Source organism: Amblyomma americanum, chromosome 10, assembly GCF_052857255.1.
Source record: "Amblyomma americanum isolate KBUSLIRL-KWMA chromosome 10, ASM5285725v1, whole genome shotgun sequence".
Taxonomy (NCBI): Eukaryota; Metazoa; Arthropoda; class Arachnida; order Ixodida; family Ixodidae; genus Amblyomma; species Amblyomma americanum.
Window position 1 is genome coordinate 33272916 of NC_135506.1, and position 27920 is coordinate 33300835.

Consider the following 27920-nt stretch of genomic DNA (forward strand, 5'->3'; position numbering starts at 1 on the left):
TTTTGCATTTATCGGTAGATGTTCGCATTTTTACGACAAAGGCGCTAGCAACGAGGCTTTTATAAGTAAGAAAAAGCAACCAAACATGAAATACATGCGTCATATCACTGGGCGGTTTTGCAAGTAAATTCCAGAGCGTCGGCGCAGTTTAAACGCGGATCCTAGAGCCTAGGCTAAACCGCCATCCATTTCAAAACAGTTATCACAGAGTCCTTTTCCGTGAGGGCGTCACTAGCTTGAATCGATCGAGTGTGGGGAAAATTTTCAAGTGCTGTTTTTTCAACTATAGATGAGTCTGTTGCTGCCGACGAAGAATCAACCCAGAAAGAACCATGAAGTCGATATTTAGAAAACAAAATGGACGAAGCTGTCTGTAGTCTTCCTTTAATATTTTTGTCACGCTGGCTGCTAGTCTTACCATGACCGACTGGTCGTGCGTCGCTGCGTGCGGACTGGAATCTGTGCAGTACCTTCGCGTTGTTTCGAAACATCGTCACTGTGCACCATGCGTGACACCGGCCTCGACAGGTGAAGAAATACCTGGAGCCACGTCCAATCTTGCATTGTCGTTCTCGGAGTTAGTTTCGCTTTATGAAGCGCTAAGCGCTTTAAGAATTGTGGAAGCAAATAAAGAAAAAAATCCGACTAGAACAAAGTTGTGAGTAACGAAAATGAGTGACCTATTCAATTCCGATGCCGAATTGTATCCTAGGTCCTACCGTAGTCCTGTGTCGTAGGTCCTATGTGCCGGTTTTGTAGCTGGCGTCGATGCTGTGTCGGTTGAGATGCGCCCGAGTTTCTCTTGCAAGTGTAGTTGGAGTTGGATTGAATTCGTTTAATCTCTGCTTGTCGGTGCGGGTGAGCTGACGAAAGCTCTACGTGCGCCTACCGTTCCCCCATCATTTGTGAAATGCCCACCTTGTGTACTGTAACTTCATCTATGACGAGATATTACGCTCACCGTGGCCTATCCCGACAGCGGAATGACGGAACTGGACGTCGAAATAACCACTCAGTTCTACTCTTTATTCAGAGATACCCCGATTTGACAAAGGGCATATAAGCGGGGGGTTTACAACTTGGACAAAAACAAACCTTCATTAGTACAGCACACTTGGTTATCAGCCAATCGATGCTACCCTGTCACTGTTCGTGCAAAAAAAAAATGAATTAGTGTAAAGGTCCGTTCTAGTACGGTATTATAAAATTTTAAAGTCATGAACAGTTCGTTTAGATATGAAGTGTTGTTTCAAAACAAAGAGACGCCGACCAGTAAAACGAAAAAATTGTATTGACGTTTCGGCGCCCAGAACGGGGGCCTTGTTCACAATGGAAACACACCAAGAGGGTTCGTCTTTTTAAAAGCTATAGTAATCGCCGTAAAGATCGCGCGTAAATCGGGTTAAGATTGCCCTCGTTACGATTAAGCGTGTGAGCCGTTGTCTGTATCACCAGGGACTCGAGATGAAGCCGTGATGTTGTCAGTTTCTCTTTTTCGATGATTCTTGCTTTTTCCCAATCTATTCTGTGATTTGCCGTCACCGCGTGCTCTGCCAAGGCGTTATTGCGGGTATCTTCTTTCTGCACATCACGAGCATGTTGCTGTAGGCGCTTCTTGTAACTTCCGGTTTCGCCGATGTAAACACCGTTGCAATCTGCACAAGGGATGGCGTAGACAACTCCTGGGAACTTCTCTTTTGGCAACTGATCTTTGACGTTCATCAGTTGTTGTCGCATTTTCTTGACAGGGACATGGGCAACTTGCACGTCATACTCTCGTATTACACGGGCGAGGCACTCACTTGTTTTCGGCACATAAGGAATAGCCGCACGTTTTTTGGGCGGAAGAGGGGCGTCCGGATGACGAGGCCGTGACAGCCGTCGTTCTGTGGACCTGATGAAATGGCTTGGGTAACCACAGCTAGTGAGATCTTTTCGTACCCTTGACGCGTCCGCAGCGGCGTCAGTGGTGTTTGTGCATATCTTCTTGGCCCGCTGCATTAAACTGCTCACAACGGCTCTTTTTTGGGCGGCAGGATGGACGGAACTGAAATGTAGGTAGCGGCCTGTATGTGTAGCCTTTCTATACACGCTAAACGACAACTTCTGGCCTTTCCTTGAGACGAGGACGTCCAGAAAAGGCAGACTGCCGTCCACCTCTTCTTCCAACGTAAACTGAATGGCGTCTTCCTGGCTGTTCAGGTGTGTTAGAAACTGGCTCACCGCGTCCTTGTGCAGAATGCAAAAGCAGTCGTCGATGTAACGGAAGAAGACCTTGGGGGCAGGGTGAAAGGAGGTTAACGCGCGTCGCTCCAATGACTCCATGGTGAGGTTAGCGGCCGTCACCGAAACAGAAGCACCCATGGGGGTCCCATGGACTTGCTTGTAGTAGGACTTGCTTGCTGTTTCGGTGACGGCCGCTAACCTCACCATGGAGTCATTGGAGCGACGCGCGTTAACCTCCTTTCACCCTGCCCCCAAGGTCTTCTTCCGTTACATCGACGACTGCTTTTGCATTCTGCACAAGGACGCGGTGAGCCAGTTTCTAACACACCTGAACAGCCAGGAAGACGCCATTCAGTTTACGTTGGAAGAAGAGGTGGACGGCAGTCTGCCTTTTCTGGACGTCCTCGTCTCAAGGAAAGGCCAGAAGTTGTCGTTTAGCGTGTATAGAAAGGCTACACATACAGGCCGCTACCTACATTTCAGTTCCGTCCATCCTGCCGCCCAAAAAAGAGCCGTTGTGAGCAGTTTAATGCAGCGGGCCAAGAAGATATGCACAAACACCACTGACGCCGCTGCGGACGCGTCAAGGGTACGAAAAGATCTCACTAGCTGTGGTTACCCAAGCCATTTCATCAGGTCCACAGAACGACGGCTGTCACGGCCTCGTCATCCGGACGCCCCTCTTCCGCCCAAAAAAACGTGCGGCTATTCCTTATGTGCCGAAAACAAGTGAGTGCCTCGCCCGTGTATTACGAGAGTATGACGTGCAAGTTGCCCATGTCCCTGTCAAGAAAATGCGACAACAACTGATGAACGTCAAAGATCAGTTGCCAAAAGAGAAGTTCCCAGGAGTTGTCTACGCCATCCCTTGTGCAGATTGCAACGGTGTTTACATCGGCGAAACCGGAAGTTACAAGAAGCGCCTACAGCAACATGCTCGTGATGTGCAGAAAGAAGATACCCGCAATAACGCCTTGGCAGAGCACGCGGTGACGGCAAATCACAGAATAGATTGGGAAAAAGCAAGAATCATCGAAAAAGAGAAACTGACAACATCACGGCTTCATCTCGAGTCCCTGGTGATACAGACAACGGCTCACACGCTTAATCGTAACGAGGGCAATCTTAACCCGATTTACGCGCGATCTTTACGGCGATTACTATAGCTTTTAAAAAGACGAACCCTCTTGGTGTGTTTCCATTGTGAACAAGGCCCCCGTTCTGGGCGCCGAAACGTCAATACAATTTTTTCGTTTTACTGGTCGGCGTCTCTTTGTTTTGAAATGTATCCCCCCGGCCAGACGGGATTCCGTCACACTCTCGACTTCATGAAGTGTTGTTGTTGAAAATAAGCAATCTTGTTGTTTCCGGCCATGTTGTTATAAATTGTAGATAGTAACTTCAAGCGCAATTTCCTTCGGCACGAGGATTAGAAGATAAATTAAGTTACTAATCATTAGTATGTCCCCGGGCGCTTTAGTTCCACTATCAGTCATCTTGAATGCGTCCCAGGGATATCAAACTTGCCGAAATTGGTTGAATATGTACGGGTCAGAGAATGAAACACAAAAAACAGTGAAGCGGATTCACCTTCGCCACTCCAATGTGCGGAGGGGAATAATCCTGCTCAAGTGCTGACGGTCGAAATGTAGCCTTGAACCCCTACAGCCTTGAGTCCAGCGGGAGCTTGGGAACAGTGCAAGCACGATATGTATGTGATGGACGGAGCAAAGAGAGAGAACTATGAAGAAGGTTACGTACATACGTTCTGGTAAGCGCGAAGAGCTGCTTCCAAGTTTGCTTCAAAATGTGTGGTGGCGCCACCTTCACCCGTCCTCGTCATTCCGCGGTGGCGCTCAGGTCGGCGTGGTAGGCCGCACGGGTGCCGGCAAGTCATCGCTGGTGCTGGCTCTGCTGCGAGTCCTCAGGGCTTCCCAGGGCCGCATCCTCATCGACGGCGTCGACATATCAACGGTGCCGCTGCGGCGACTGCGAACAGCCGTCACCGTCATACCACAGGTGGGGGACTGTCTACTGAGAGCCTGTGGAGCGCCTGCGGGAATCGCAACGGGGCCCAACCTATTTAGCGAAATAATACGGTGTTTAATTGCAAGACGCTGAATGTTCAGCTGCTACGTTCTTTGCCGTCAAACCGTCGAGCATCATAATTCCTCAGTACACAATACGAAACCTCACTATACTCATCTGAACTGTGCTATACTATACTATACTATTCTATACTATTCTATACTATACTATACTATACTATGCTATGCTATGCTATGCTATGCTACAGTATGCCCTACTATACTATACTATACTATACTATACTATACTATACTATACTACACTATACTATACTATACTATACTATACTATACTATACTATACTATACTATACTATACTATACTATACTATACTATACTATACTATACAATGCGCGGTCTGTGTCTTCGTTTCTGCTTTTCCGTAAAAGCTTTAGATCCGGAGTTCCCGGGTTCGAACCCGACCGCGGCGGCTGCGTTTTTATGGAGGAAAAACGCTAAGGCGCCCGTGTGCTGTGCGATGTCAGTGCACGTTAAAGATCCCCAGGTGGTCGAAATTATTCCGGAGCCCTCCACTACGGCACCTCTCTTCCTTTCTTCTTTCACTCCCTCCTTTACCCTTCCCTTACGGCGCGGTTCAGGTGTCCAACGATATATGAGACAGATACTGCGCCATTTCCTTTCCCCCAAAACCAATTATTATTGTTATTAAAAACATTAGCATGGACTTTCCACGAACTGCGTCCGCTTCGCCAACGAGAATTGAAGAACGATGCCCTGCTCCTAGCAAGGTAACCACGATCAACCGATACAATCTCTACTAACACTTTTGGTGCATATTTTTGCCCACGCGTTACCGTTGCTTGCAGTTTATATAGTCGTGTGAAACAACAAAAAAATTCAAATTTCCTCTACCTTCCAGTAGCTAGCATTGTTTTAGTGATCATGACGTTTGGCTGCTAACATCCAAGATGGGGACTTTGTCCTGGCCGCTGCGACTGCATTTCATGAAAACGAAATTCACAGTCTCATGTACTCAGATATAACGCCAGCGTACAATGCCCAGACCTTGTGAAGGTAGAAAAGAAACAAAATAAAATGCAAGAACGCACGGAACAGACACACAGACGCTAATAAATAAAAGTCAAAGTTTGTGTTCCTGTATATGCTCCCTGCGGGAGCGTATACAGGAACACTAGTCAAAGTTAACCCACGACGCCATCTATGGATGCGCCAAGAATCTCCACTTTGTCACGCATTAGTCGCATCATGGTGGCATGCTTTTATTAAATAATAATAATAATTGGTTTTGGGGGAAAGGAAATGGTGCAGTATCTGTCTCATATGTCGTTGGACACCTGAACCACGCCGTAAGGGAAGGGATATAGGAGGGAGCGAAAGAAGAAAGAAAGAGGTGCCGTAGTGGAGGGCTCCGGAATAATTTCGACCACCTGGGGATCTTTAACGTGCACTGACATCGCACAGCACACGGGGCGCCTTAGCGTTTTTCCTCCATAAAAACACAGCCGCCGCGGTCGGGTTCGAACCCGGGAACTCCGGATAAGTAGTCGAGCGCCCTAACCATTGAGCCACCACGGCGGGTTGCTTTCATTAGCAGAGGCGTCTGTCGTGTTAAATTTTTCTCCGTGGTGCATCTTTCGTTGCTCCTGCATCGCATCTGCGCCGTCCCGCAGGATCCGAGCCTGGTACGCGGTAGCCTGCGCGACAACCTGGACCCGACAGGCAGCCACTCGGACGAGCAACTGTGGAGGGCTCTGCGCCAGGCACACCTCTCGGACCTGGTGGCCGGTCGAGCCGAGGGGCTTCTCCTCGACACGGGAGACGGCGGCTCGAACCTCAGGTGCGGCTCACGAGTCGCATTCCTAACGCCGCGCTCTAAAGCGAACTGTTGGCGGGCCATTCGCATGCTATGGCTTTTAGAGGCTACCACTGATGGGCATTCAAAGACTGTCCTTCAATCCTCGCACACGTGAGAACCGACACCCGGGTTGCGTCCCCTAAATTCGTTGTGTGGCGCTACACTGTACAGCAATGGTCAGACGAAAAATTGTCTGGCTCGACTTAAAATCGGGTACAACGTGTAATTTACTGGACGAATAGACAAGAGATAGGTACTTTGTAATCGGTATTTCTGCCGTCAGTAAAGAGTTGGCGATAAAGAGATAGCTTAGCGATAGAGAAAGGACTAATTTGTATGCAAGCACTCATTCTCCGCTGTTTACAAATTACAGTTGCCAGTGCCCTCATGTCTTCATCTGTCGTGTTCATATGTCCACGTCGTATATCCTCGGTATTTAGAATCGGGCAAGGTGTTCAAGCTAAGTTGTGGTTTTGAAAAGGATTCCGGAGCCACATGCATGTCGTAATTGGCGGTTTCCGTCAATAATAGGTTGGTCGTGATGAAGTTTGGGAGGAAAGAAAAGTTCCCGTGCAAATGGCAACAAGCCTGAGTCTTGTTGAGTGAAATATGGCCCGGAATCGAAGGTTCAGTCCGGGTTTTGTATTATGGTTAGTCAAAGGAGGCTAGTGCACCGTAGTTACGAAAGTGAGTCGTTAACATAGCATAAACGTCAAACGTGCTCGAAGGCTGCGGCAGACACCGATGCGCCGGGGAATTGCAGTTCAAAGCTCCAGCTTACTGAGCAGCACACATAAGGGCAACAGTCACTACCGCTTGTGCTTCAGCCCAGTCCAGCTGCAGAGTAGAAGCTTTTTCTCCGGCTACCTTTTTGGCCTTGTAAAGTCGCAAAATTAAGCTGCTTTGGTTGATTGATTGATTGATTGATTGTATACGGTTTCATGTTGAACACGCCGTGCAGTGTGGGCCAGCGGCAGTTGGTGTGTCTGGCCCGTGCCCTGCTGCGCGGGCCCAGGATCCTGGTGCTGGACGAGGCCACCTCTCAGATGGACGGCGACACGGACAGGCTGATCCAGGCCACACTCAGGGATGCCTTCGCCAAGTGCACCGTGATGGCCATCGCGCACCGCATACACACCGTGCTCGACTACGACAAGTGAGTGCAAGGACGGCTGCGTAAACTGACTATAGAACATCGGTGTGCTGCTCCATGCATAGCCGACGCCGAATTTGGTCAGGAATGCTGTCGTCCGTGTGCTGGGTGTCCTAAGTAATGTGATCCAACTGAGGAGAAAAAATGGCAGTGGCTTAGCCTGGCTATGCCAACATATGGGAAACTTGCGCTGAAGTTTACGATGCCGATTGCAGCGCCATAATACACTGCCTAGCGAGAAGAGAAAACAGTTCTGGGTAGTACTATTAGTACTTTTCCGCGCCACCTTCAGGCGCTTATTGGCGTGAGCCTCCGCGCTCTGTCGAAGGCGCACGTGCCGTGCGTCAGCTATCTGGGCTACGCCGAGAGCAGCTAGGCAATGAATGCTGTCAGCCAAACGCGGGTATCTAATCGCGCAGAATGTGTTCTCGTGTTTTCAGCAGCCCAAGCGGCTGACAAAAGCAGTTTTGAGTCACCGAATGGAACAATTGCAGTGCCACCTTGGCAGCGCAGGTTCCCGATACACAGCGAAAGCTAAGGCATAGCATGGTTACCCTTGGTTAATCTTGATTGCAAGTCCAGGTTAGTCTGGTTGTCTGGTTACGTGGTTCGTCACGCGGTTGGTCACGTGGTGCGGTGCGACCACGGTGGGAATGCGAGCACGGTGGGACTGCGAGCACGGCGAATCTGCGAGTCCGTGAACAATGCAGCTTTTGCTGCAAAAAAAAAAAATGTCAGGCATATCGTTGAAATGAAATTTGCAAAACATCGTTCGGCTTTCCCGCAGTGCAAGCAAAATTAAGAATAAAATACGTGAGGCGACCATGAAAGGAACAAACGATACACACACACAGCGCTAACTTCCAACACTGGTTTATTGCGCATAGAAAAAGGTAAAGATCTGTCAGTCATCTACCACGATTGTGAATGTGATTGTGAAATGACCCAAAACCGGTTGACGCGCAAAACCATTGAAAATCATTGGGAAAAGATTGTGTAAGCAAACATTCTGTGGCTCTCTTACCAAAGGAACTCCTGTGTCTGAGTGCTATTTTTTGCTACCTTGTCTCGTTTGTGCACAGATAATCAGACTGATACAATGGCATAAAAACCACATTTTCTTATGTGCAATACACCACTATTGTTACGTCTCGCCTACCTACGACGCGCGGTATAGCCGGCGCGGATGCAACGGACGCCGCGGCTTCGTTCATCGCGGCCGCAACGCCTCCCGCCAAGCGCGTCCAGGCATGTTTCAGTGCCACGTGTCGTCGTGCGTGCGTGTGTGTGTGTGTGCATGTTTTGCCCACGCTTGTCAAAGCGCGGCAGCCGGGGAGAGGAGCTCCTCAACTGGGAGGCGAGGAGGTCTGACCGGCGCCGGCCTGGCGGACGCGCCCGTCACGCCTGAACATGTTCAAGCGTCGCCGTATCGGATGACTCTTCCCAAGCCGTTCCCTCTTGCCCTCGACTCCGAGGGTATATAAAGAGAGCTGCCCCGGACGCCAACGAGAGACTTCGATTTCGTCCTTCGAGTAACGTGGTCGCCCTGACCGGCTGCTCTTTTGCGATGCCAGAATAAATAAGTTGTTCTGTTGCCAGTCGACTCATCCTTTGCCGGGACCTTCGGATGTTTCCTGCTTTGCCCCAGGCCGCCAGGCCAACGCTACCCTTGGGGCTTGCAACCCAAATGCAACAACTGGTTGCCAGCGGTGGGATCCCGACAACGGAGGCCAGCAGCGAAGATATGCGGTCAACTGTATGCTGAGCAGCTCAACGACCATCCGGGAGCAGTGCAACGAGCCCTGTGTGATGACTGGTTGCCTGCAGCGGAACGACTGCGCTGAATTCTTGGCTGCGAGGTTTGGTGAGTGCGGGACTTTCTTCTTCTGAGTTTTGCCAGGCTTTTGTTAGTGTCAGAAACAGAGCTGGTAATTGTGGTTGTCGTTGCTGCCGGGTTAGTTTGCGGCAAGACAATAGTAGGCAGTAGAGAAAGCAGCATTCGGAGCAGCCATGGATTTGAAGTCGTTGCGCAAACCGAAATTGTTGGAGCTTGCAAGAGAGTTGGGTCTGAATGTCTCAGACAAACTCAGAAAACCAGAACTGCTAAGGGCCATTCTTGAGTTGGAGGCTGAGGATGACGAGCTGTCGGAATGCCTTGAGACCATTGAGGAGAGGGAACAAAAAGAGAAAGAGGAGCGCGAACGTAAAGAACAAAAAGAGAAAGACGAGCGCGAACGTAAAGAACAAAAAGAGAAAGAGGAGCGAGAACGTAAAGAACAAAAAGAGAAAGAAGAGCGCGACCGTCAACACGCTTTGGAAATGAAGCGTCTCGAGGTAGAGATGGAACGCGCTCGTAATGGAAGTCAGGCACACGGTGCAGGAGAACGGGTATCGTTCAAAATGACTGACCTGATGCGGCCGTTTAAGCTTGGAGAGGACATTGGTTTGTTCCTGGTTAACTTTGAGCGAACGTGCGAGAAGCAGGGGTTCTCTCGGGAAACGTGGCCACAGCGCTTGCTCACTTTGTTACCCGCCGAGGCGGCCGACGTAGTCGCTCGCTTGAAGAGAGAGGAGGCAGAGGATTTCGACCAAGTGAAATCGAGTCTGCTAAAAAAGTACAGGCTGTCAGCGGAGGCGTTCCGTCGGAAGTTTCGGGAAAATGAAAAAGGCAGAAATGAGTCATATACAGAGTTTGCCTACAGGCTTATGTCAAACATGCAGGAGTGGCTCAAAGAAGAGAAAGCGTTTGGTGATCACGAGAAAATTCTGCAGTGTTTCGGGCTGGAACAGTTTTATAGTCGGTTACCTGAGAACGTGCGGTACTGGGTCTTGGATAGGCCAGACGTTAGTACAGTGGCTAAAGCCGCCGAGCTAGCCGAGGAGTTTGTGACGCGTCGGGCTCGCGGAGCTAAGGACGGTCAAAAGGGTGAATTTGGCTCCAAGTCTGAGAGGCCGAAGTTCACACCCATGAGAGCAAGGGGGGACACGCGTAGTGCGGATGCGAGTGAAAGCAGTCCGACCGAACGTAAGGAGACGGCGGCAGCCGAAGCCGAACGCAGAAAGCGTTTCGAGAGGAGGCAAGCGCGCGTGTGTTATACGTGCCAGAAGCCGGGTCACTTTTCGGCGCAGTGTCCAGAAACAAAAAGAGAAGTCGTGTGTTTGTCATTATGTAGCACTGACGAGAACATGAAGCTTCTCGAGCCTTACATGCGAGACTTCCTCGTGAACGGGAAAGAGTGCCGAGTGCTTCGTGATTCCGCAGCTACAATGGATGTAGTTCACCCCTCTTACGTAGAACCCGATATGTTCACGGGCGAGTGCGCATGGATCATGGATCAAGCAAGCCGTGGAAGCTCATAGCGTGTGTCTGCCCATAGCAAAGGTGCTTATTGAAGGACCTTTCGGAGCACTTGAGACGGAGGCCGTAGTGTCATCTATGCTGCCCCCCCAGTACCCGTACCTATTTTCGAACAGGTCCGATCACCTCCTGCGCGAGAAGGGGCTTTTGTTTGGTGAGGCTAGCGTTCAGGCCTTAACCAGACCGAGAGTTCGGGAGCTCGCTGCAAAGGCGGTAGTTTCGGGGCCGACGTTGTCGAACAATGAGAAAGGGTCGGAGGCGCAGCAAGCTGATATTCCGAGCACGTCAGAACTGGATAAAATTGAGCCTGTAGCGTTGAAGGCACCAGGTACTGGAGAGGAAATGCCCGACACGGGAAAGTTAGAAGAGCTTCCGGTCGAGCTTCCGGGACTAGGCTCAGTGACGAACAGGGAAGACACTGATCAGGTCATTAGTGACTTAATCATTAAAGCACCGCTGTCGGCTGAGCAGAAAACCGAACTACACCAACTCTTACAAGAGTTTCAAGGTCAGTTCTCTGAGAGGCCTGGTAGGACTTCTGTCCTTACTCATGATATAGAACTTACCTCCCCAGAGCCAGTACGATCCAAGGCGTACCGGGTGTCACCCCGCCAGCGCGATATTATGGAGGCTGAGGTAAAGAAAATGCTACAGCTCGGAGTTATTGAGGCGGGTGAGAGTGATTATACCTCCCCTTTGATTTTAGTTGAGGTACCGGGCAAGGAACCTCGTCCTTGCGTCGACTACCGCAGGCTTAATTCCATCACTAAGGATCAAATTTATCCGATCCCTAACATCGAGGAGCGCCTTGAGAAAGTTAGTAGCGCTCAGTTTATTTCCACCCTAGATCTTGTCAGGGGTTATTGGCAGGTTCCACTTACAGAAGAGGCTAGTAGGTATGCGGCGTTCATTTCACCAATGGGAACATTCCGTCCTAAAGTTTTGAGTTTTGGTTTGAAGAACGCGCCATACTGCTTTTCAAGCCTCATGGACAAAGTGTTGCGAGGACAGGAAGAATTCGCTTTACCGTATTTAGACGACGTAGCGATATTCTCCGCATCCTGGTCTGAGCATATGGCACACTTGCGGGCAGTGCTAACCCGCCTGCGCGAAGCGGGCTTGACAGTCAAAGCTCCCAAGTGCCAATTATTAGCACAGGCCGAGGTTGTATACCTCGGTCACGTGATTGGACAGGGTCGTCGCCGCCCCTCTGAAATAAAGGTGGCCGCTGTGCGAGACTTCCCGCAACCGCGCACGAAGACCGATATTCGGTCGTTCTTGGGTGTCGCCGGCTACTATCAGAGGTACATCCCCAGGTACTCCGATATCGCGGCTCCCCTGACGGATGCTCTAAGAAAAACAGAGCCCCAAACAGTCGTCTGGAGCGAGACAAAGGAGAGAGCTTTTAGCGCCCTAAAGAGCGCCCTAACAAGCCAGCCTGTGCTACGATCGCCAGACTATACCAAAGGGTTCGTTGTTCAGTGCGATGCTAGTGAGCGAGGCATGGGCGTTGTACTGTGCCAAAGGGACAATGGAGAAGTGGAACACCCCGTCCTGTATGCTAGTCGTAAGCTGACCTGTCGTGAGCAGGCGTACAGCGCCACCGAGAAAGAGTGTGCGTGTCTCGTGTGGGCCGTTCAGAAATTGTCATGCTACCTAGCCGGCTCGAGGTTTATCATTGAGACGGATCACTGCCCTCTCCAATGGCTGCAGACCATCTCTCCCAAAAATGGCCGCCTCCTGCGCTGGAGCCTAGCTTTGCAACAATATTCCTTTGAGGTGCGTTACAAAAAGGGGAGTCTCAACGGTAACGCCGATGGCTTAAGTCGAAGCCCCTAACGTAGGAATCCGCCTCAAAGTTGTTGGTTACTGATGTTTTCTTCCTGAGGCAGGATTTTTAACATATTACTTTTGTTTAGTGTTTCTAAGTGATTATGTGCTTTCTAGTGCAATTTTCCAATTTGTGGACGCGTTCTGAGTGCTGTTTTGACTACTGTAAGGAAAAGTATAAAAGGGGAAAGAGCCTGGCAGAGCTTAGTGAGGGTTGTCTCGTGCTTGCTGACTGAGCGGTTGCGTTTCGGCGTAGTTCTAACGCTTGCTGGGAACGAGCACAAAAATGGCAACTCTCCTGAAGTGACTTTGCAGTGCCCGGTGTGATCCTGAACCTGAGAACGAGGCCTTCTCTGTGCGCTGCGCTCAAGCAACGTCGAGGGACGACCGGTTTCGTTTACGAGCATCATCGAGCGACATCCCTCTGGACAGCGGATGCAGTCCCCTGACCATCGGGATCTCCTTCTCCCGGCGGGGCGGTCTGTTACGTCTCGCCTACCTACGACGCGCGGTATAGCCGGCGCGGATGCAACGGACGCCGCGGCTTCGTTCATCGCGGCCGCAACGCCTCCCGCCAAGCGCGTCCAGGCATGTTTCAGTGCCACGTGTCGTCGTGCGTGCGTGTGTGTGTGTGTGCATGTTTTGCCCACGCTTGTCAAAGCGCGGCAGCCGGGGAGAGGAGCTCCTCAACTGGGAGGCGAGGAGGTCTGACCGGCGCCGGCCTGGCGGACGCGCCCGTCACGCCTGAACATGTTCAAGCGTCGCCGTATCGGATGACTCTTCCCAAGCCGTTCCCTCTTGCCCTCGACTCCGAGGGTATATAAAGAGAGCTGCCCCGGACGCCAACGAGAGACTTCGATTTCGTCCTTCGAGTAACGTGGTCGCCCTGACCGGCTGCTCTTTTGCGATGCCAGAATAAATAAGTTGTTCTGTTGCCAGTCGACTCATCCTTTGCCGGGACCTTCGGATGTTTCCTGCTTTGCCCCAGGCCGCCAGGCCAACGCTACCCTTGGGGCTTGCAACCCAAATGCAACACTATTGGCAGTGAGCACAGTATATGTGTTGTTTTGTTTTTCCCTTCCTTGGTCGTGCAATGCATTTCTTCGTATCATGCACCAACAAGCCAAGGTGTCTACCGTTTTCAAGCAATATTATTTTACTTCATGATATGCGTTGTATGCGCATTTAACGTCTCAACGTTTTAAATTAGTGGCAGAATGTTGAAACAAACCACAAGTGTTTTATTGTTTTATGAGCTTTATCGTCGTAGCTAAAGCGACTCAGGCTATGAGGGATGCCGTAGTGGAGGCCTGCGGGTAATTTCGACCACCTGGGGTTCTTCAACGTGCACTGACACCGCACAGTACACGGGCCTCTCGAATTTCGCCTCCATCGAAATGCGACCGCCTCTGCCGAGATCGAACACGCGTATTTCGGGTCAGCAGCCGAGCGCCATAACCACTGGTGCTATTTCTGGAAACCAGCCTTTAGTAAGAGCGTTTCTACCTCAGTTTGAATCAAGCACGCAAAGCCACTGAGTACCGCCAACTGCAGTATAGGGAGCAGTCTTTGTGAACGTTAATTACGTAATGTAAATCACGGGCGAATGAAAAATTTTCTCCGCAGTTATAGCAACGTAATGCAATATACACCATCATCTAAATGCACAGCTGGAATGTTGTGAGGTCGGCAGTCGGGAACGCCTCCTGTATCGCAGTTTGGAAAGGCGATGGTACTCGTAAATGAGGTAATTTTGGAGCTGCAGACGACCGCACGGTGAAGAACTGTAACCAAACAGATTGCCCCGAAATTACTCGTGAAAAGACTTAGCGGATGATTCGGCTTTTGCTTGCCTCAGATGCCTTCTTGCTTTAGCTTCCGCGGCACTCACTGCAGGGTCTTCACTTCGCGTTGAACTGCGCGAACTGCGGTGATTTGACGGGCTCACAGCTTTTCTTTTTTTGCCTTGAGCACGTCGTAACGCTTGTGCATCAACAGGGTCTATTATTAGATACCTTTAGCATACCATGTACCATGTTCCCTTGCCCGGAGTACCGTTACCGGACTACCAGGAGCCCGCTCATAACCAGCGAACACGCGCTGATTGGTCCCGATGCTGCAGGTGCACGCGCAGCTGGATGGATGGATGGATACGGCTGAACCCTATAAATTGGGCGGTGGTTCAAGCCACCTAGCTATGACTTGTGAAATTTTACTCTTGTCTTGATTTTAGCCACCAATCGTATAACCTTCGCTTGGTTACTTCTACCCGCTTAAAATCCACTTTCCCTTCACTATCCTAAAACCCCAATGCCTTGGATAAATCAGCCCCGCTGCTTTCCACTGTAAGGTCAAGCCCTCTGCAGCAAAGTATCAAGTGTTCAGTCGTTTCCTACTCCTCTCCGCACGCAATACACAACGTGTCTATCTCGTGGTACCTGACTCTATATGTCTTAGTCCGCAAAACTCCTGTCATGGCCTCAAACAACAAAGAGCTTCCCCTACAATTATCATAGATATTTCCTTTGGAAATTTCCTGCTTAAATATCGTGTATATGTTCCCAGTGCCGATTTCGTCAGCATCCCTGTTTTCCACTGAGCTCTCTCTCTGTTTCTTTAGCCTTGCTCTTAACCGATAATTGCTGATTTGCCCCCTTACTGCTGTCCAGATATTTGCTTGTCTATTTTCTAGTTCGCTTTCTCCATTTCGTGTCAACATTCTTTATATGCAGGTATCTGAAAATTTTCCTAGCCCACTGCTTTTCCCCTATTTTTCTCAGTCGCTGCTCAAATGCTATCTTACTGCTAGCTTCCCTGCTCTCGAACGACGCCCATCCCATCACCTTGTACCCCCTGATTTGGTGTATTTCCATGTGCTCCCAAAGCTAGCCTCCCAACGCCACGTTGTTTGATTTCTAACCTTGCTTGAACATCTGGTCTCATGCACAGGACCACATTACCGAAAGTCAGGCTAAGAACAATCACCCCTTTCCAGATCCCTCTTACCACTTCACACCTATTGTAATTCACAATGCCCTATTTTTCTTGACAGCCGCATTCCTACTAGCTTTATTCATTACATATTCTTCAGGCTCTGTCAGATACTCAGCACTGTTATTTATCCACACCCCAAGATACTTGCACTCATCCACTAATTCTAGCGTGAACTCCTGTATTCTATGCTCGCCGCCCTCATCATTAAATATCATGACCGCAGATTTTGCCTTATTAAACTTGAACTCTAATCTATCTCCCTCTGTACCGCATATTTCTATCAAGTTCTGCAAGTCTTCATTTTTGCTACTAACGGGTGCATGGCGCCATCTGGCGCCCTCGAGGCGATCTGCGCATGCGCACTGACAACCCTCGGGCTTCCGGTACTCCGCTAACGATAACACGGTACACGGTATGCTAAAGGCGCCTATTGTCAGCTTTCCCACCGCATAAGAGAGGGAGGGAACGAGACACAGCTGGCCTGCCAGCACATGCTGGCGTGAGTCTACATGTACGCCGCCGTTTGTTTTGCTTGAGATTTTTTTAGGCTGCTCGTTGCGGACATCGCCATACGTTACCATGGTCTTACGAGCTGCGGCACTAACTGCTGTCGTTGCACAAAACAAACAAAACAAATTTGTTTGTGCTGCGTGTAACTTAAACGATTCGTTAGTATTTTCTCCTTCGTGTTGTGGAGATCCACATTGGTTAACTTCAGTTTCAAAAAGGGGCCTTGTATGGTCTGTGGCCAAGGAGTCAAGCCTGTGATTCTATACCTGTTTAAGCATGAAGGCGATTTTGGCGTATTCTCTCCCCGTCTCCGCCAATGTTTGCTTTCGTTGTAATAACGTTTGCTACAGATTCAGCGTTTTATTTTTCGAGCTCTGTGTCATAGTCAACTTAATGACTTGTGAACTTAAGTCAACGTTCTTCGCTTTTCTCCGCCGCAGAATTCTCGTCATGGCCGAAGGCGCTGTCCTGGAGTATGGTGCAGTGCAGGAACTGCTCTCCGACCCGAACTCCGCCTTCCACGGCATGGCCAAGAACGCAGGAGTTTTGCCATTCCAGACAAGCTTCAGAGATTTCACGTGCTGCACCGAACTATGAAATGCTGGACGGCGTGCGCGCACATCATCAGCAGTGCTCTTCACTCATCTCATCTCAACACAAAACCATATTTATGACACACATTGCCCTAATTCGGGAAGAATATCTGCAGTGGATACACGTGTATTAAATCCGCACCCCAATATGTGTGGGCAAGAATCGAGCGATTACAATCGATGCAATTAATTTAAGTCAGCACTGGAATAAGTCAAGGAACTGTTAGGAGACTTTAGACTCCACCTAAATGCGTCGACAAAGCTTCGCAACGAACAAGAGTATGTACCAAAGGGTCACGTTTATTTCCGGTCACAGCAGGAATGAATCCTACGTAATGAACCTGCTTAAAAATAGAAAATGAGCAGCGATTATAGTGAGCAAGTCTTGCCTCATATTCAATTACTAGCAAGTCCCAAACACTATGGCGAGTAACACATTCGGAATATAGTTTTTACCATCAACGATTCCGTTTTGTCGGTAAAAAGCCGCAGGAAGATTGTGCTATGTAATTATTTTTCCAATCTAAGGGAAATAAAGTTTGTCGGTTAGAACTTGATTCTACACTTACTTGTTGAGACATCAGACAGGGCAGTGTCACCACAGGGCTGTTGAAAACGGGGTCATACGCTTGCTATATCGTGCTAACCGAAATATTGTAATCACTGATGCAGCATGAAGCGTACACAGGTTTCTTTAACCATGAGTCTTGCGAAAGTTTCCTTTAGAAGTTGAGCGTTCACAGCGGTCGTTTCTGAAGAGAACAGAGCCGCCTATAAGCTTCAGTACCCAATGACAATGGGGACATGAGTCTTTTGGAGCTCTGAGTACTCCATCTGAAAGGCATTAAGTACATATAATTCTGAATCCACCAACAAGCCGTTTTTTCCGGTATACGGCCGAGGGGCAACGCAAGCTTACCTTTGTTTTGCGTCAACGCCATCACGGACCCCCCCCCCCCCCCCCCCTTAGTTACAAATGAACAAAACGAAGGGCAGTCGGTCGTATGCTTCGCTGGGCGAAATCAGCGGCAACTGTGAGTTTAATACTAGGATGCTTGTGATCGCATTGCCAAGCCCTTTAAATCTGCTTACAATCAGCCTGGTCTTGACCGGCTGCAGGACACGACGGAGAGGTGAAGAGAGGGCGAGCGCATGTCCTCTCTTCACATCTATTCCGTCGTGAGGTGTAATGAGTTGCGCGCCTTGAGCGAGTAGCGTAGCCACAAATATTAACGCGACAGCGTTAAGGAGCTCGTGCCGCAGAAAAGCCGGTGTCGTCGGCGTCTTTGGCCGTGTGCGAAAAATGGCGCATCTCGGTGGATACCCGAACCACGCCGTAAGGGAAGGGATTTTAACGCGACAGCGTTAAAGATCGATTGATAGATTGATTGATTGATGGATGGATGGATGGATTGATTGATAGATTTATTGATCGATCGAATTATTATCGATTGATTGATCGATCGATTGATTGATAAATCGATCGATCGATTTTTCTTTTCCTTACGGCGCGATCCGGGTGCCCAGCGAGAAATGTGAGACAGGCGTCATTTCCTTTCCTTAAAAGCAATTGTTCATTTCATTTTCCCTCCCTTACGGCCCGGTTCGGGTGTCCGCTGAGATATGTGAGACAGACGTCCTTTCATTAAAAAAAAAATTGTCCAAACGGCCACGCGTCGCGCCGAACGGTCGATGGCGTTCCGTGCACTCCTCGGCAAAGCTTCGACACGCTGTCGCGTCTTACTCTTAAAGAAGAAGCTTAAGCGTCCTCCAATTTTTTGTCGGGGGCTGTTATACGCCACCGGTAAAACAATAAAAAGAAAAAGAGCCTGCTTGCAAACAATATCTTCGCCATTTTTCTCCTGTAATAAAGCCGAAAGGTTAGTTGTTTTGTTCACTGTAATATCTACATATATAGTATGCGAGCGCACACAGGACTCCGAGGACTTAATTCGTAAAGAACATTTATTTATTCACAAAAAAAAACACTCGTACAAAAAATCGCGGATATTTCTTATATTTTCACGTAATAAACAACAACACGAGCTTCTGCTAGACATCAAAGTCAGCAACTGCGAACGAATTGCATTTGTCAAATGTTGTACCCCATGCATGTGAACCTGCGCCCGGAAGCAGAAGCGCTTAAAGAAATGAAAATTAAAAATTGGTTTTTGGGGAAAGGAAATGGCGCAGTATCTGTCTCACATCTCGGCGGACACCTGAACCGCGCCGTAAGGGAAGGGATAAAGGAGGGAGTGAAGGAAGAAAGGAAGAGAGAGGTGCCGTAGTGGAGGGCTCCGGAAAAATTTCGACCACGTGGGGATCTTTAACGTGCACTGACAGAGCACGTCACATGGGCGCCTTTTTCGCCTCCAGCGAAGCGCAGCCGCTGCGGTCGGGTTCGAACCCGGTTACTCCTTTTCAGTAGCCGAGCGCCTTAACCACTGAGCTACCATGGCGAGTAATTTAAAAAAAAATTCACTATTTATTTTCGCGGTGGTTTACTATCATCTGAGGACAGTGAAAAGGATGAAAAAGCAGGCTGACGTGAAAAAGTATGTTTTATTGGGTGAACTATGCCTACAATTAAAAGCAGTGCCGTACTTCATGCGACGGCGAAAAAGAGTGACCATTTCCTAGAATATCTTCCGGTCCCTACTAGAATAGGAACTATTTTGGTCAACAAATCGACACTCTTCTTATTTTTGTTTTTACATTTTAATAATAATAATTGGTTTTTGGGGAAAGGAAATGGCGCAGTATCTGTCTCATATATCTGCGGACACTTGAACCGCTCCGTAAGGGAAGGCATAAAGAAGGGAGTGAAAGAAGAAAGGAAGAATTAGAGGTGCCGTAGTGGAGGGCTCCGGAATAATTTCGACCACCTGGGATCTTCAACGTGCACTGACATCGCACAGCCCACGGGCTCCTTAGCGCTTTGCCTCCATAAAAACGCAGCCGCCGCGGTCGGGAGCGTTTTTCATTTTAATATATCCGCAGGGTGTGAACAGCGCAGGTGAAAAAGAAAGGCTGGAATGAGAGGGAGGGGGAATGCAGCGCTCAGAAAATTTTGGGGGCGTTCTTAAGTGTTAAGGAGTTCGTGCCGCAGAACTGTGAGTTTGAGCGAAAAATATACAAAAAATCCCAAGAGAAGCAACCTAGAAGTCAGGTGGACCACCTAGGTCAAGTGACCTTGCGATGTCAGCACAACCTGCCCCCTCTGAATTGTGAGCAAACTGCCCACCGTGGCAGTTACATTAATAATTGGTGGCGCTGCAAGCAGCCGTGTCGACCAGACGCATGTTCGCATCGCACCTACTTTTGTAGCGAAAGCTACATCGGCCACGAACTCCCAGTTTCCCCGTGCTTGCATTCCCACCGTGGTCGTACGGCACCACGTGACCTACCGCGTTACAAACCATGTGACAACAACTAGCCAGACAACCAGACTAACCTGGACTTGCAATCAAGATTAACCGAGGCTAACCAAGCTATGCCTTAGCTTTCGCTACGCATATCCTGGCATAGCCGAGCTAAACCACTGCCATTTTTTGAAGCTTTTTGGCCCGGAAGTTTAGAGGCTAGGCTATCAATAATGGATGGGCCACCACCGTCGCGTTCCTCGCAACCTGTGGACAAGAGCTTAAACGTTTCCTCGTCGAAGATTACCACCGGAGACCATCCCGATACACCGGAAACGCCTACCGCCGAATCCGCCATGGCTCCCGGGCAGCCTCGGCAAGACGCCGCGGCGACATCGATCCGCAGCGACACAGATAACGCGGCGCTATCTATCGGTGTGCTTGACGCCGATGCAAGCATGACGGATGAGGATTCCAGCAAAGTAGCTGCGACGATACCTGTCTCCAATTCCTTCTCTGTTCTTTCAACGGAAAACATGCCTGGAGCTAGCCCTTGTCAGGTAGGATTTTGCACTTTTCCATTTTCTAAAAAACTGAATCTAGAATAAATCTTTCGTCAAAGGACAATTGGTTTTTGGAGAAAGAAAACAGCGCAGTATGGTGGTGGTAGTGGCTTTATTAAAATAATAGTAAAAAGGAAGGAAAAGATTTTTGCTAGCCCCGGCATCTGCCATCGGTACTGAAGCACCTGAGCTGGGGCAGCGGAAATAAAGGACAGCAGGCAGAATGAAGAAATGAAATGAAAGTGGTGAGGGGACAGGAAGAGAGGATAGGGGGAGAAGTAATATGTACAAACTATTTACACAATAAGAAATGTGTCCAGGTTGTGCGCGTGATTAGTTCAGTATCTGTCCCATATATCTTTGGACACCTGAACCGCGCCGCAAGGGAAGGTATAAAGGAGGGAGTGAAAGAAGAAAGGAAGAAAGAGATGCCGTAGTGGAGGGTTCTGAAATAATTTCGACCACCTGTGGTTCTTTAACGTGCACTGACATCGCACAACACACGGGCGCCTTTGCGTTTCGCCTCCGTCGAAACTTGGCCGCCACGGTGGGGTTCGAGCCCGGGAACTCCGGCTCAGTAAGTATCGAAATTTGTTTGTCTGTGTTGCTACAGCCTTCAAATTTCAGTCCTTGCTGAGGTGACCATTCTTGTGGGTCTATACATGAGATATTGAAAACGCAAGTCCGGTCTGCGTTTTCAGCGGATATTTGTGTGAAAATTATTTTATTAGTTCTTAAGGCCTCTTTAAAGTCAAAGAAATTTTTCCGCACTCATTGACCACTTATAGTAGCTTCAAGTTGGGACCACACTCTTCTGCCTTATCTCTCTAGGGCTAGCAGCAATCCTGCTAAGAGAATTTTATTTATTTATTAATCCATTTATCACAATACCCACAGCGCATGTTTGGCATTACAGTGGGGGGGGGGGGGGGGAGTTACAACATAATCATAGGACATAGTGGCAGGAAAAGAAGTAAAAATTTCAAAAAAATACATTGCAGCATACTTTGATACAAACACACGCATCAATTACAGCAACGTGGCAAACGATTCATTAGATTTTGTTGAAACGACTTCCTGTGGCAACTTATTCCATTTATCTATTGTTTTTTGAAAAATGACATTTTTAGTAAATAAGTTCTCCATTTAATTTCTTTTGCTTTGAAAGTGTGGTTCCTCCTTGCAGATATATAGACTGGCTGAAATAAATAATGGTCACGGCCAATACCTGTTTTAGAATGGTGTATCTTATGTAATTTCAGTAATAGTACGTATCTGCGTCTCTGCAGTGAAACCCACCCTAGCGACTTCTGCGCTGCTGGCGCACTGAAATTTCTGCTAGTTAAGTATTTAAAAAAAAACGAACAACTAGGTTTTGAACCTTTTCTAATTCATCAATATCATTTTTAGTTTTGAAATTCATTACTCTGTAAGTCTGGAAACTAAAGCAACACATTTTTAAAGGATATGATTGAGTGTATTTAGAAGTATCATTTCTGAAAGTTGGAATGAAATTATAGGGGTCCTTCTTTGTGAACGATTTTCAAAAATTTAGCAACACACATTTCTTGCTCGCAATCGACAGCATTTTTAAACTTGAAGAATTTCTAAGAGGCTCTCGAAAACAAGCATGGGTAATGCCGACAGAACACGCAATTATATATTAAAGTTCTGGGTCTCCTGGTTAAGATTTGGGGAGATATACTCTTCCATAATATGAATATTTTCAATATATGTCGTGTTTGCCTTTTCTTAATACGCGACACACTTTCTGTAAGACAAAATCATACCTATCGCCTCATTACGCTCTAAGTAGTGTGCCGACAGAAAAAATATCTCGACGGCTGGGTGCAAACAGTTTCTTTTTATACCTGTATAAAGTTTAGGTTTCGCGAATTGATGAAAAACAGGGCTGTCTGGCAAGTAGACGTTGTGATTTTTTTGCGAAAAAAAGTTCTTTTTATGTATGCTCGAATATGTTCTTCCGGGTGCACTTCCATTATACCAGGTTTTCCAGTGAAAGTGAACCAGAATTTTTTTTAATAGGTTCTTTGAGTTTGGAAGGTGTTTTCTGATGAACCAGAATTTCTTTAATTAGGCTTTTTGAGGTAGGAAGGTGGTTTCTGCAGTACAATAATCATGTCTTACATCGAGGCGGACACCTGAACCGCACCTTAAGGGAAGCGATAAAGGAGAGAGTGAAAAAAGAAAGGAAGAAAGAGGTGTCGTAGTGAAGGGCTCCGGAATAATTTCGACCACCTGGGGATCTTTAACGTGCACTTACATCGCACAGCACACGGGCGCCTTTGCGTCTCGCCTCCATCGAAACGCTGCCGCCGTGGTCGGGTTCGAACTAGGGAAAATGATTTTTAAATATTTGACAACACACGTGTCTTGCTCCCGCTGTTGTCGGTGTGCAAGGCGTAATGCAACTACGTAATGTCTGAACAGCGTAGCGAGAGGGAGCCTAGCGGCACCCCGATGAGGTTACGTCGAGAAAGATCTGGCCCACCATCTGGGCGATTCGCCCCGTTTGATATACGAGGATAAACTGAGGATAACATCAAGGATAACATCGCTGCCCTTGGGCCGGTGCGATTGCGTGCCAAAAGAAAAAAATATGTTTACCAGAACAGGAACTCTGCATGTTAAATGCAAGTCGGTACTGATGGCTGTGTCACGAGTGATGCCTGAGCATCAGTATCAAACTATCTCCGGAGTCTGCGCGAAACGTCTTGTAGATGAGACTCTGACACCAAACAAGGCTTTTTAAAATCCTGTTTCACGTGACTACGGAGAAGCGAGGTCTTCTGCCTGTTGCGTGCTAACTATTTAGTCGCCCCTGAAGAAGTTGGGATTACGTTTTAACTAAACCTGCTAGGTGTCAGTCTCGTCTATGTTACGAACCGAGCCCGGCAGGCTTCCGTATAAGGTGTACACGCTCTTGGAGCGTGTACACCTTATATTAGCGCACTCCCCTTAAAACATTTGATGAGCATCGTCTTTGCAGGAAGTAGTAAGTAAACAAGTGGTTTATTAAAACAATAATAAAAATAATAACAAAAACAATAATAAAAACAATAATAAAATTGCTAGCCCTGGAATCTGCCAACGATACCGAAGCACCTGAGCTGGGGAGAGTAGATAGATAGCAGGCAAAATGGAGTAATGAAATGAAAGAGGTGAGGGGACAGGAAGAAAGGATAGGAACGCAGTTGCGTCCTTTGGAAATGAGTCGTGAAAGCACAAAAAGGCAATGGACAAGAGCAATGCTCCCTTACCTTCCAACTGAGTTTCATGCCATTGATTTCCCTCTGCAATTGCGGGTGGTTGAGTCAAATTATAGAAATTGAAATAACAAAATTTAGAGGCAGGCGATCGAGACAACGCAAAAACATTTTATTCTGCGGAAAACACATTTAAGCACACCTTTGGATCAGTACACAAAACACACTCGCGTTTACTGAATCTTAACACGGACTTGTCACCCGCTTTCGTAGATAAGATTTCTCAGCGCGTTTCTCTCAAGGCAAAGGAAGCGAGGTCCTTCCCACGGGCAACGCGCTAAACAGAGGTCTGAAAGCGAGGAACTTGAGGGAACACAATTTCACTACAGATTTTCTCGCAGTGACCGTATGACGGCGCAGATCTTGACAGCTGGTCCTAGTTTCAAGCTCATCGCCTTCATCAGATGATGCTCGTTGAGCAGGAATAAAGCTTCTCCGTCGATGAGTTGCTCGCGAAATGCCTCGGCGTATTTCGCACATCCCGGAAGCCTCTGGATGTAGTGCGCCACCTCGTCAACCGTCCAGCTGCTCGGGGGCTTGATCCTCAACAGCGGAGGCCTTCGGGACGTAGGCACGTGCCTCCTCCCCAATACCCGCACGCGGGGAGTCTGCTTAGCAGTCGTACGCGTTATCGGGATCGGGATCAGAGGCGGTGCTGGCACCGGGATCACAACCGGGTTCTGGTTTTCCGTGGCAAGAGTCTGGTTCTGGGACAGGGAGGCGGCGAGGGCCATGACTTGGGACAGAACCGGATCTAGAGTCGGATTTGTAACCGGGATCGGCTTCGATTCAGTCTTCTTTGCCGCAGGGGTCGCGGTTCGAGCCGGGGCAAGGTTTGGCAGCTCACGTGACACTGGAGGCGGGGCTACTGCGGATGGCAATTCCAGACCGACGGGAAGCCCAGTTCGCTCATCATCGAGGGCGTTTGCCATATAGCTTATGGAAAAGGGTTCTAGGCTTTCATAGATTACGTAATCATCGATGACGTGCGTCACAGCATTAGGCATAGCCATGGGTCGGCCGGGAACGTGACGTAACAGCGGCAGCATTGTTACTTGCGGCTGCTGCCCGCCACGGGACGCGGCCACGGATCCGGGACCCACGTTGCCGGCGACGTTCCTTAGCGTTGCTTTGCGGCTCATCGGCGCTGCTTGCGAACACGACTTATCGAGTGCAAATCCAGATGGCATCATCAGCAAAGTGATTGCGATGCACGGCAGGGCACCGCTCGCTTACCGCAGCCGATGGCGATGATGAGTTTGCAGCGTCTTCGTCTTCGCTTCTATAGTCTGCGGCGTGCACTTCGGGATTAAAATGTGGGCAAATGATGATGATGATGATGATCAGGATAGCGGAAAAATCAAAACGTGCCCGCTGAAATAACACAACGTGGGAAGGATGTCCGCGTTGTGGCTGGTCGGTACCTGATTTCGGTCCTTTTCGCGGTTTCTTACTTTAAAGAACTGAACTGCGTGCGCATGCTGCGAGTGCGCATCTTCCAATTTTTTTTTTAACACTGAGCAAGCGCAGGCCAGAAAGAAAGCTAGGCACTTATCGCTTATCGACGCAGCGATATCGGCGGATGGTCTGCGCACTCAGCCGGGCGAGTGAGTCGAGCTAGTTTCCACATTTTTAACTGCGCGACGCACTTGTATTTTCTTTTCCACGATACGATACGATACGATGTACGATACGATACGGTACGATACGAAGCGATAGCCACGAATGATTTCTTTTTCTTCTCGGTGTCATTTATCTTCTGTACACTCCCTGACAACTCGGTATTCAAACGAGGCTACGCTGTACTAACGGCTGGAAAAGTAAATGGACCAGCGCTGAGGGCAGCGAAGCGTGACGGCAGCCGCCGCGGCACCTTAGGCCGTGTCGCCTAAAATCTAGCAGCGGTGAACGCAGGCGGTATGCAGCGCTAGTTGACGTGATGGCAACATAAATATACAACATATAACAAAACGGATCCTCGTTCCTTCATAGTGCCGTGGTTTGATGCTCTATGGCCATCCGCTTGATCTGGTACAGCGCAGTGTGCTCGACCATTGGCGATACGCGCTCCCCTTCGTGGCGACTGTCAGTAGCAGAGCAGCCGAACGCCACACTAGAAATTTATCAAGCGTGACAATCAACATCGCGAGAGCGAGGGAGAAATTTGTCGTCACTGGGGGCACTGTGGCCACTAGGCGGTGCGAGATAACAGCGCCGCTGTGAGACCACCTCAGCCGCTCCGCAGCCCTGAGCGGTGGGCCATTTGCTTTTCTGGCTGATAATTCAGTGTAGCTTTCTTTGAATACAGTGTTGTCAGGGGGGGGGGGGGGGGCGAGCGCGAAAAGAAATCGTTCGTGACTATCGTTCCGTGTCCCCGCTCGAGCAATATCTCGGGACATAAAGATATACGGACGTGGGCAGTGACTCCGGGACGTGTGATAACTCGCTTATGGTACACTGAGAACAGCTTCGTCCATCTATCGTTCGGTGTAAAACTAATCTCTGTCTCTTTCTGGGTACAATGACGTGTCCAGCCAGCAAAGAAATATTTACGGCTGAGAAAACAATGTACAAATCTCCCCCCCCCCCACCCCTCGATCCAAACTCTTGACGTCCGCACCAACAAGAAGCTGCATCGTTGCCGAAAGCTGTTTGCCTCTTTCCGAGAGATTATCTAGCGGTCTGAGGCTCAGTTCCATCCCCTTGTTCATTTTGTGCTGTCAAGAAGTCCACTTCCCCCTGTCTGCCGTAATATTTTATTTATTTATTTATTTATTTATTTATTTATTTATTTATTTATTTATTTAAGTACCCTAAAGGCCCAGCAGGGCATTAAATTAGGAGGGTGGGGGCATGGAAGCAAAATAGAGTCATAATTACGGGCAGCATAAGAGATCAGTTATCAGGATAAGCCACAGTAACAACTAATAAGCTGGAATAAAATTAGGGTAGCTATGAAAACAAAGTTCCAATTCAGTAACATAACTGTGATAAAACAAAGGAAAAGGAAACAGTGGTATAAGTAGTAGTAATAATCGCAGCAAGAAAAACAAGTGAATACATAGTTACCCATTCAGCACGTAACTACAGTCTAAAACACGTATTGTCCATCAAAACACAATACAGTCTCGATCAGTTATCCTAAGGCCACACGAGCTGGTGAACAGCGCAAGCTGATTGACCGGGTTAGGCTGGAGGAGCCCTCCCGTGAAGGTTTTTATCTTTGTTATCAGATAAAGCTTATCCGCCTCCTAATCCTCCTAAGGACTACCGCTATCTCTAGTACTACACTAATGTGCGGTATTCGCCAACCGAACAACACCGGCAAATCACACTCTACTGCGCGACCTGGGAAGCCTGCCTGCACGCCACCTGTGGCGACATCTGGAGGCCGCGGCGGCGGCCAGTTTCTTGGACATCTCGTCCGTGCGCGGAGTGCATAGTTCGGCGAAGAAGACGAGGGCCGAAATGCCGGCGCAGGCGAGCCACAACACGAAGACGCCGAAGACGTCGGCGAAGCCCAGCGTGGAGGCCTGCTCAGGGCCCGAGGAAGAGGACGAACCGCCGCAGCGGCTCACGTCACCCGTGGCACGGGTCCACCAGTAGTTGACCAGGCCGGCCTCCACCAGTCGCCGGATGCTGCGAGCAGGTGGCGCCGCGTACTGAAGGGTTGTGTTACGTTTTACTGCGCATCACTTACTGAGTTCTTTATGCACAAACGAGGGATTAAAGAAGTTCCTTTAGCTTATTCATCAGCGAAGCTACGTTCAATGCAGAACAAATGCCTTCTCCGCATATCTCCAACCAAACCTCTCCTGTGCCAGCTGCGGCCGTCTTATCCCCTCAAGCTTCTTAATCTCATCCGCCCACTACTTCCTCCCGCCCCTCTGCTAGGCTTGTATTCTCTTGAAATCCAGTTCATTAGACCTTAAGGACCATCGTTTATCTTGCCTTCGCATTTCATGTCCTGCCCATGCCTAATTCTAATTCTTGATTTCGGCAAAGATTTCAATAATTCGCTATTTTTTCCTATTCCACATGCTCTCTTCTTGTATCTTAACATTAAATCTTTGAAATTTCATACCATAACTCGCGGTGTTGCCCTCAATATAAGTTTAA

The 27920-nt window shown here is 48.7% G+C and overlaps 2 pseudogenes across 1 annotated transcript in view; one reads left to right on the forward strand and one right to left on the reverse strand.

Moving 5' to 3' along the window:
* The window catches only part of LOC144106259 (ATP-binding cassette sub-family C member 3-like), a 72972-nt pseudogene extending 56245 nt beyond the window's left edge, over window positions 1-16727 (forward strand). Inside the window, exons 24-27 of the transcript XR_013308946.1 lie at window positions 4087-4245; window positions 5967-6133; window positions 7113-7307; window positions 16437-16727. The product of XR_013308946.1 is annotated as an ATP-binding cassette sub-family C member 3-like (transcript). The remainder of the gene's footprint in view (window positions 1-4086; window positions 4246-5966; window positions 6134-7112; window positions 7308-16436) is intronic.
* A 10403-nt stretch (window positions 16728-27130) lies between these two features.
* LOC144108178 (putative glutamate receptor) overlaps window positions 27131-27920 on the reverse strand; it is a 16483-nt pseudogene continuing 15693 nt past the window's right edge.